Source organism: Sinocyclocheilus rhinocerous, unplaced genomic scaffold (assembly GCF_001515625.1).
Source record: "Sinocyclocheilus rhinocerous isolate Xijiao unplaced genomic scaffold, SAMN03320098_v1.1 scaffold1857, whole genome shotgun sequence".
In the NCBI taxonomy this organism is placed as follows: Eukaryota; Metazoa; Chordata; class Actinopteri; order Cypriniformes; family Cyprinidae; genus Sinocyclocheilus; species Sinocyclocheilus rhinocerous.
In genome coordinates, this window is record NW_015646366.1 from 55,937 (window position 1) to 64,698 (window position 8,762).

Consider the following 8,762-nt stretch of genomic DNA (forward strand, 5'->3'; position numbering starts at 1 on the left):
TGTGTGTGTGTGTCTGTCTGTGTGTGTGTGTGTGTGTGTGTGTGTGAGAGAGAGAGAGAGAGAGAGAGAGAGAGAGAGAGAGAGAGAGAGAGGACCTACATTTTCTCAGTCCTGGTTTGATTCTGAAATGTCCTACATGGTCCAAACTAACAGAGAAACACAAACACACAAACAAAAAAAGATTTTATATGAAGGAAGATTGCTAAAACTACAAATAAAATGAGTTTTTTCGTTCCCTCATGTCGTTCCAAACCCTTCAGACCCATCAGTGTCATCTTTCAAACACAAATTAAGATATTTTTTATGAAACCTGAGAAATTTCTGTCCATTGTTTCAAGATCCAAAAACGACATAAAGGCATCGTAAAAGTAATTCATATGATTTAAGCGGTTTAATCCAAGTGTCATGAAAAGACACAATCACTTTACATGATGAATAGATATAATTTAGACTTTTATTCAAATTTTATTCTATGAACATTGATCAAAACACATAATGTGAGTAGTGTGCATGAAATATAGTAAACACATATTCTGGCTGTCTGTGCTTTTTGATTTAGTTGAATTTAGTCAAGTTAGTTATCCTGTGTATTTAAGGCCCTGCGTTTACTGTGTTGTAGTAGTTAGTCAGTAGTTAGATGTAGATGTTTGTGTTCCTGCCCTGCATATTCCTTGGTTCCTGATGGTTTTGTTTATTAAATCATCCTGCACCTAGACCCTTGTCTGCACCTTCCTTCATGGCTCCCTTGTTACAAGGACTTCTCTAGGCAAGCTGCGAAAAATCCCTCTTAGGTAACCCAAATCACATACAGACACACATATGAGTCATAACTGCCCCACATACTTGAGTATCTGCAGTTTATAGTTTGGATCCTCCAGTTTGTGTTTGAGCAGCTGGACTCCTGATGGTCCTGGGTGATTGTAGCTCAGATCCAGCTCTCTCAGGTGTGAGGGGTTTGAACTCAGAGCTGAAGAAAAATAACCACAGCCTTCCTCTCTCACCATACAGCCAGACAACCTACAGAAACACGCACACAGACAGATCATCTACAGCACTGGTCACCAACCTTTTTAGGCCCAAGATCCCTGACCTCGGCCTTTATGAAAGACAAGATCTACCTGCCTTTTACTTAGCATCCATCGCGATCGACAGGTTGGCGACCACTGATCTACAGACATACATCAATATTATGACCAGATAACTGTACATAATCCCTTGTTCTTAATACCTCAGTATCTCCAGCTGACAGTTTGGACTCTTCAGTGCATCAGAGAGCAGCTTCACTCCTGAATCCTGCAGGTCATTGTTACTCAGATCCAGCTCTCTCAGGACAGAGTTTGAGGATTGAAGAGCCGATGACACAATTTCACAATCCAGAGCAGTGAGATTACAGCCAGCAACACTGAAAGAGAGCAGAACACATGAGAACTAAATTCTTAACCTTATTCTTCAATTTGTATTTCAATAATATCAGCTTAATTCTGAATTAAGACATGACTAAACACTTACAGGGCTTTTGTGCAGTTGATCACAGCTGGTATCAATCTTCTTATACCCTCATCTGAAGTGTTGTATTTCTTGAGGTCCAGCTCATCCAGCACCTCCTCTAACATCTGAAGCATGTAGGCGATTGTTGAGCAGTGAGCAGGAGAGAGTTTCTTCTCTGAGTGTTTGTCTGATTTCACAAACTCCTGAATCTCTCTGGACAGAGTCTGATCTTTTACTTCCAGCAGACAGAGGAACAGGTGAGCAGGAGAGAGTTTCTTCTCTGAGTGTTTGTCTGACTTCACAAACGCCTGAATCTCTCTGGACAGAGTCTGATCTTTCACTTCCAGCAGACAGAGGAACAGATTGATGGATCTTTCAGTGAAGAGTCCATGTCCATCTTTGATCTTCTCTTTAATGTACTGTGTGGTTCTCCTGATGCTCTCTGAGCTGTTCTCTGTGTGTGTCAGTAGATCCTGTAAGAGTCTCTGATTGGACTCCAGTGAGACGCCCAGCAGGAACCGCAGGAACAGATCCAGGTGTCCATTCTTACTCTCAAGAGCTTTATCTACTGCATCTCTATGCAGATTATGTATCACATCGCAAAATTGCAATGTATCAATATGTATCATTACATAATGGTAAAACACAAAGAAAGCAGCGAGAAACTCCTGAACACTCAGATGGATGAAGCTGTAGACTTTCCTCTGATGAATCACAGACTCCTCCTTAAAGATCTCAATGCAAATCCCAGAATACACTGAGGCGTCAGTGATGTCTATGCCGCTCTCAATCAGGTCCTCCTCATAGAACATCACATTGCCCTTCATCAGCTGTTTGAAAGCCACTTCAGCAAGTTTCACAATCAATTCTCTGTTGGACTGCAGGAGTTTCTCTGGATCTCTGTCTTCATACTTCTGGTTCCTCATGTTGATCTGAATCAGCAAGAAGTGGATGTACATTTCAGTCAGAGTTTGAGGGATTTCTGCACTCAGATCTTCTTCCAGGAGCTTCTGAAGCACAGTGGATGAGATCCAGCAGAAGACGGGGATGTGGCACATGATGTGGAGGCTTCTTGCTCTTCTGATGTGTGAGATGATTCTGCTGGCTTGATGCTGGTCACTGATTCTCTTCCTGAAATATTCCTCCTTCTGAGGCTCATTGAATCCCTGAATTTCTGTCAGACGGTTGATGTATTTGGAGGGGATCTGATTGGCTGCTGCTGGTCTGGAGGTGATCCAGATGAGAGCAGAGGGAAGCAGCTCTCCTTTCATGAGCTTTGACATCAACACAGCCACTGATGAAGTCTCAGTCACATCACAAACTTTCTGAGCATCTGAAAACATCAGTGTGATTCTGCTTTCATCCAGACCATCAAAGATGAACACAACTTTACACTCCTCATAAATCTGTGAGTCCAGATCTTGAAGTTCAGGATGAAAGTCCAGCAGAAGTCTGTGAAGACTGTACTGATGATCTCGGATCAAGTTCAGCTCTCGAAATGGAAGCACAAACATGAAATCTACATCCTGATTGGCTTTTCCCTCGGCCAAGTCCAGAATGAACTTCTGCACAGAGTTTTTCCGATTCCAGCGATGCCTTTAGTAACAACAGTCTTGATCTGGTCTTTCTCTTCACATCCTGGTTCAGGTGAGGCTTTAAAGATGTCATTGCAGTAGATTGGAGTGTCTTGTGAGTTTTGTGTTCTGGCTGTTTTCTCCATCTGTAAAACCTCATGTTCTTTATTCACTCCATCACTCTCTCCCTCTATGATGTAGAGCTGTGCATAGATCCTGTTCAGGAGGGTTTCATTCTCTTGGAGTTTGTTTCCCTCAAATAATCTCTCATACTTGTTCTTCATGCTGGTTTTGAGCTGGTCTTTGACTCTCTGATGGTCTCCAGTGTCCAGTGTGTGTTTCTGCAGGACTGTGTCGTCCTGCCTGATGTGAGTCTGAGAGTGGGATGCAGAGGACGACACAGATCTGATCATCTCATTTTTATCTCCCCTGCTGAAATTGAAAAGAAAATAGCTGCAAAATCACTGTTCAATGTCTGTTGAAGACAATCAGAAATATTTGTTCCCAGGTATTATTTTGATGCCCCTCTTTAAAATATATATGTTGAAACATAAATATGTTGCTGTCACAGTGCGCCTACTGCTAGAAGCGAGGAGACGTGGGAGAATCCAGAACAATCAGACTTTATTTACAATATGGGAACACGCACGTAGCACATGGGGATTGATGGTTAAGACTAGACGCCAGACTCAGGAAAACACAGGGATAATAAACACAGGGAAAGTAATCAGGGAGAACTGAAACATGTGGAGTAATTAATTAAAACCCATGGAAACTAAAGAGGGAACACCTGAAATCAGAGAACACAATCAACACGAGGGATAAACTAGGTCACAGGAGGGAACATGGAACACGTGGGAGAGGAAAACAAACACCAAAACAGTACATGGGTGTGACAGTTGCAGACTTTGGGGTACATTTAGTGTTATTTAAAAAAAAGTGTTATTTTTTAATTGTTATTCTTCTGAGATGCACTAGAGTAAATTAGCAAGTGAATGTTTATACTAACAGAGGATCAGAGGTCACTGGTCCATCACAGAAAACAGGGGGTCGATTCTGCATGGATCTGTTACTCTTCACAGACACACAGCTGGGGTCTGGAGACTCTGCTCTCGATCTCTTCCTCCTGCTGACGCTGAGAGAAGACAAATAAAACATTAAAATATAGCACTTTATGCAAAAGTACAGCAACATTATTCAGTGACAAGTTTCATGTCTGTTGAGAGGAGAAAAGACTAAAATAGAGATGAAAAAAGGAACAGTTAATTTTAAAAAATCAAGGGGCTGCTGAGGAAAGGTTGAAAAATCATTCCACTACCAAGAACCAGTGAGAGTGAAGTTTCAGGAAAGTGATTTGTGATGGTGCCATGAGGTTACGTGGACTACACTGTGCATTTACATTAATGCATTTGGCAGATACAAAGCAAATATATACACTATGTCATAGGGGTGGGCGATATGGAAAAAATATCATATCACAAATTTTTTTTTTTTTTTTAGAAATATCACGATTTTATCACAATTCTTTGTCATGTTGGTTTTACTATTTTGCAAATTGTCTGAGCATAACAGCCAAACTAATTTCCCTATTATAAATGCAAAGTGTTTCAAGGTAACAAAGTAAAATAAAAAAGGTAGATATTTAGGCCAAAGTGGGCGAAGATAAACATCTTTTTATGTCATAATTTTATCTTTGTTATTAAAAAATAAGAGCAAAGATACACATTACAACTACACATAATATACAAGTAAAACAAACAGTGCTTTATTTTCAGGTACAATAGGTGTATTTAGCAGGAGCATTCAAGAAATTGAATGAACAGATATGAAAATAAAACACTATATAGACTGATTCCTAATACAACTGTATTCAAGTTTTTCAGTCAAGAATAGTGAGTGATTTTTCACTTTGTGTTTTCTTGTTTTATTAACATTAAATGAATAGTTCACCCAAAAATACAAATTCTGTCATCTGTCTGTCAATTCTTTCATAGTGTTTTATTTTTATACCATCATTTACTCACTCAAAATTGTTTTAAACCTGAATGAGTTTTTTTCTTCTGCTGAACATAAATGCTATTTTAAAGAATGTGGAAACCTAACAGTTGCTGGTCCACAGTGACTTCCATAGTATTATTTCCTACTATGAAATTAAATGTGGACCAGCAACTGTTTGGTTACCCACATTCTTCAAAATATCTTCTTTTGTGTTCAGCACAAGAAATAAATTTATGCGGGTTTGGAACGACATGTGAGTGAGTAAATAATGACAGAAATTAAATTTTAGGGTGAACTATCCCTTTAATGACAGTCGGCAGCATGTTTAATAATGTCCCTTTAAGACCTGCATGCATCCGTTTTTATCTCAACTGTTTTCTTTCATTTTAGACATAACCAACTGAGTCTATTCATAAACCTTGTGTGTTCTGACAGTATTAGCGCAAAAGATAACTTAGTTCAGTAATCAGGGGCTGTTTGACAGGGTTTTTAGTGCGTGCGCTTCGGCTGTAGGCGCTCAGAAAAATGAAATGAATGAAACATTTAACCGGTGTTCTGTCGATTTGTGCTACCCTGTCAGATTTTGCTACCTCCCATTAAAACAGTGGGTAGTACAATTCGACAACGAAAAATGCTACCTGTAAAATTATGGTTTATTAACGTCTACACCTACCAAAACCCTAAGTCTAACCTTACAGTAATGTAAATACAGTAATTCTGTGTTATATTTGCGGTTGTGGCTAGAAGGGATACAGCTACAGGAAACCAACAATAAATCTTCTACCTATTAGATTGTGTTTTAATAATGTCCACACCTACCCCAACACTAAACCTACCCTTACAGTAATGCAGATACATAAAATATTGTTGTTCAGCATGAGAAAAAGGACGCACTATTGATGTGAGTCATATTGAAGTAAACCCTGGTAGGACAATCTGACGGGTAGGATAAAATGTCAGGACACTGCCAAGGCTTTAAAGCACATGCAAATAATGTAATTTTGTGATTGCGAATAAGTGCAGTGTCCCGCGAGTGTAACTCTACCGCTGAGTTAACACTGATGTGAATGTATGTCGCGTTGTACAGTGTCTTGAGACGGAGGAGGTGCCAGAACTGCAGCTGATTGAATGTGCGCTGCAGCACGATACTACGATATTTCTTCAAATGCAGATCGTGGAGACATTTTTATCGTCCATGATCAAAAATCGTCATATCGCACACCCCTACTTTCTCAGTTCTTGCATTCTCTAGGTATTAACCCCATGATCTTGACATTTATTGACACTTCTGAAAAAAAGGCTAATTTCATACCAGGGGTCAGAGGTCACTGCATCACTGATTGCAGGGGGCAGCTTTTGTATGGATTCATCACTTAGAGATGTGTGGCCTGATCCAGGAGGTGAAGAGCTCGCTTCAGACATAGTGTCTTCATTCTCTCTTTCCTCATGGAAACTCATTTTGGAGGCACTGCTCTTCTACTTTCTGTGTTTCAAAAAGAGCATGACTGCTGACCTTTTATGTGGAAGGAAAAGATGTAGTTATAAAGTTAAATAGTAACATTGCAATAATTAAATTGGACCCGTGAATGAAACAGCATTCACAGAGAAAATGTAATCTCTCTCTCTCTTAAATAGTAGTACAAATAATACAAAAAAATACATATTTTATTCAATACACACATTTACACATATTCATCTATTAAAAAAATATTCATATTCATATTATTATTTTTGTTTAAATAACAGTAGGATTTTTAAACATGTTGTAATTTACATTTTGTAGAAAAAGCAGAGGACATGTTTAACCATATTTGTTCAGGCTACACAATATGTGCATTAAAAAGTGTTCCTTCAATGAAGTATCTTCAAACTCGACCGCAATTTACCGTCAAACTTTTGTTGATGCCAAAGGATCTAGAAATACTGTACTACCAGGATATAAAACAATTATGACGAGTCTATATGTTATTTAATAATATTTATTAAAACAAAAATCGTTGTAAAATTGTCAAGTAAACATATAAGTGCTTTAATTATTAAATGACTTCTTCTGCGTTTCTGCCATTATGGTCAGCTAGTTTGCACATTAAACTGTAAAGATCTGTTTAAAATCACATACAGAAAAACAGAAACATTTTTATATAATTTTCATATGGCTACATATTTATGCTACATGAAGAATAAGTTCTGGACTTACCACGAAATATGCGTACCGTTTATACCCTTTGTTAAAATGTTTAAACCCTCAAAATGGCGTCCTTGCTTTTACTTTCGTTTAGTCTCCTGGGGTGTCTGCTGAGTCTTGTTCATCTTTTAGCTCCAGTCACACGAAACACAATGCGCTCCCTCTAGAGGCGCAGAGCAGCATCACTCTCTCACAGCAGATGAGATTTAAACTGAAGCAGCTGAACACACATATGCTTACCTCCAGAACTAAATATCAGGAACAAATTGTGTGCTATAATAAATGAAAATAATAGCTTTTTGTTGCAATTCTGTTCCAGATAAACTACATATATCTCTACATACTTAGAGTATACATAGTGTATATAACTACATGACAAAACCCTGTTAAATATTCAGCTATTAAATGCATTTAGCCCTCTCTCTCTCTCTGTGTGTGTGTGTGTGTGTTTGTGTGTCCTGGACTCACAGAGACCCCTGTCCAGCAGCAGAGACTCCAACAACATCCATTCAGGACATGAGAGAGCAACCAATGAAAACAGACTGAGAGATGAGAGGAGAAATCAGAAAGACAGATGAAATTGAGAAGAGCAGACAGTGTGTGTGTGACGTCTGTCTCTGAACACATGCTGTAATCACACACTAAATCACTGCGCCATCTCAATGTCTGAATCATAAAACATATTGTGAAAGACGTTGAATATGATTCACAGTTTGTAAAGATTTATTAGAGAAAACCAGTAAGCCAATATTACACCAGGGGTGTGACAACCATGTAGCTGTTACATTAAACAGACTTAATGCTTACAATGTACTTTCAGTGCTGCAACATAATGAGGTCAGCTTGATTGAGCCATATTAATTAACATTTTGTAATTTATTTTGATTTGAATACATTTTGGATGTTGAATTTAGATGTTAAATATGAACTGAAAAATATAAACAGTAACATAAAACATCAAGGGAGCAACAATATAAATTCATTGAAGATAAATTGAATTGTAGTTTTAGTGAACATTGTTTTATTAAACACAGGGTGAGCCAAAAATGACTTACAGAATAAACAGAAGATAATTTAAGAAAGATAACATTCTGAAACAAGTGAGTTTCGAGCAGCGATTTGAATTCAGACAGGCTATTGGCAAGACAGAGTGATCTGGGAAGAGACTTCCCTTAGCTTTGACTATGATGAAGTCTCCGCTGAAACATTTTGTGTAGTATTTTATAATGCAAATAAATAGTGAAAATGGATTTGGTCAAAGTTTAGATGAATTGTAGCTTGTGCAGCAGACTTGATGTTTTATTGGTTAAAATGATGACACCATCATGGAGATCAGTGTTTGCTTTAGTTGGGCAAACAATTTACATTGCTTTACAACAAACATTTGTACATTGCTGAGTTAAAAGCTTGAAGAATCAGCTTATGTTCTTCTCTTCGCTAGTGTTGGGTCGTTCTTGAACGAATCTTTAATGTGACTCGGGAGGAACGAGTCATCTCGGGGAGTGATTCGTTCAGTC

General features: G+C 38.4%; 1 pseudogene; it reads right to left on the reverse strand.

The window, feature by feature from the left end:
- LOC107707619 (NACHT, LRR and PYD domains-containing protein 12-like) overlaps positions 1–7,347 on the reverse strand; it is a 16,360-nt pseudogene extending 9,013 nt beyond the window's left edge.
- Between the last annotated feature and the right edge of the window lie 1,415 nt (positions 7,348–8,762).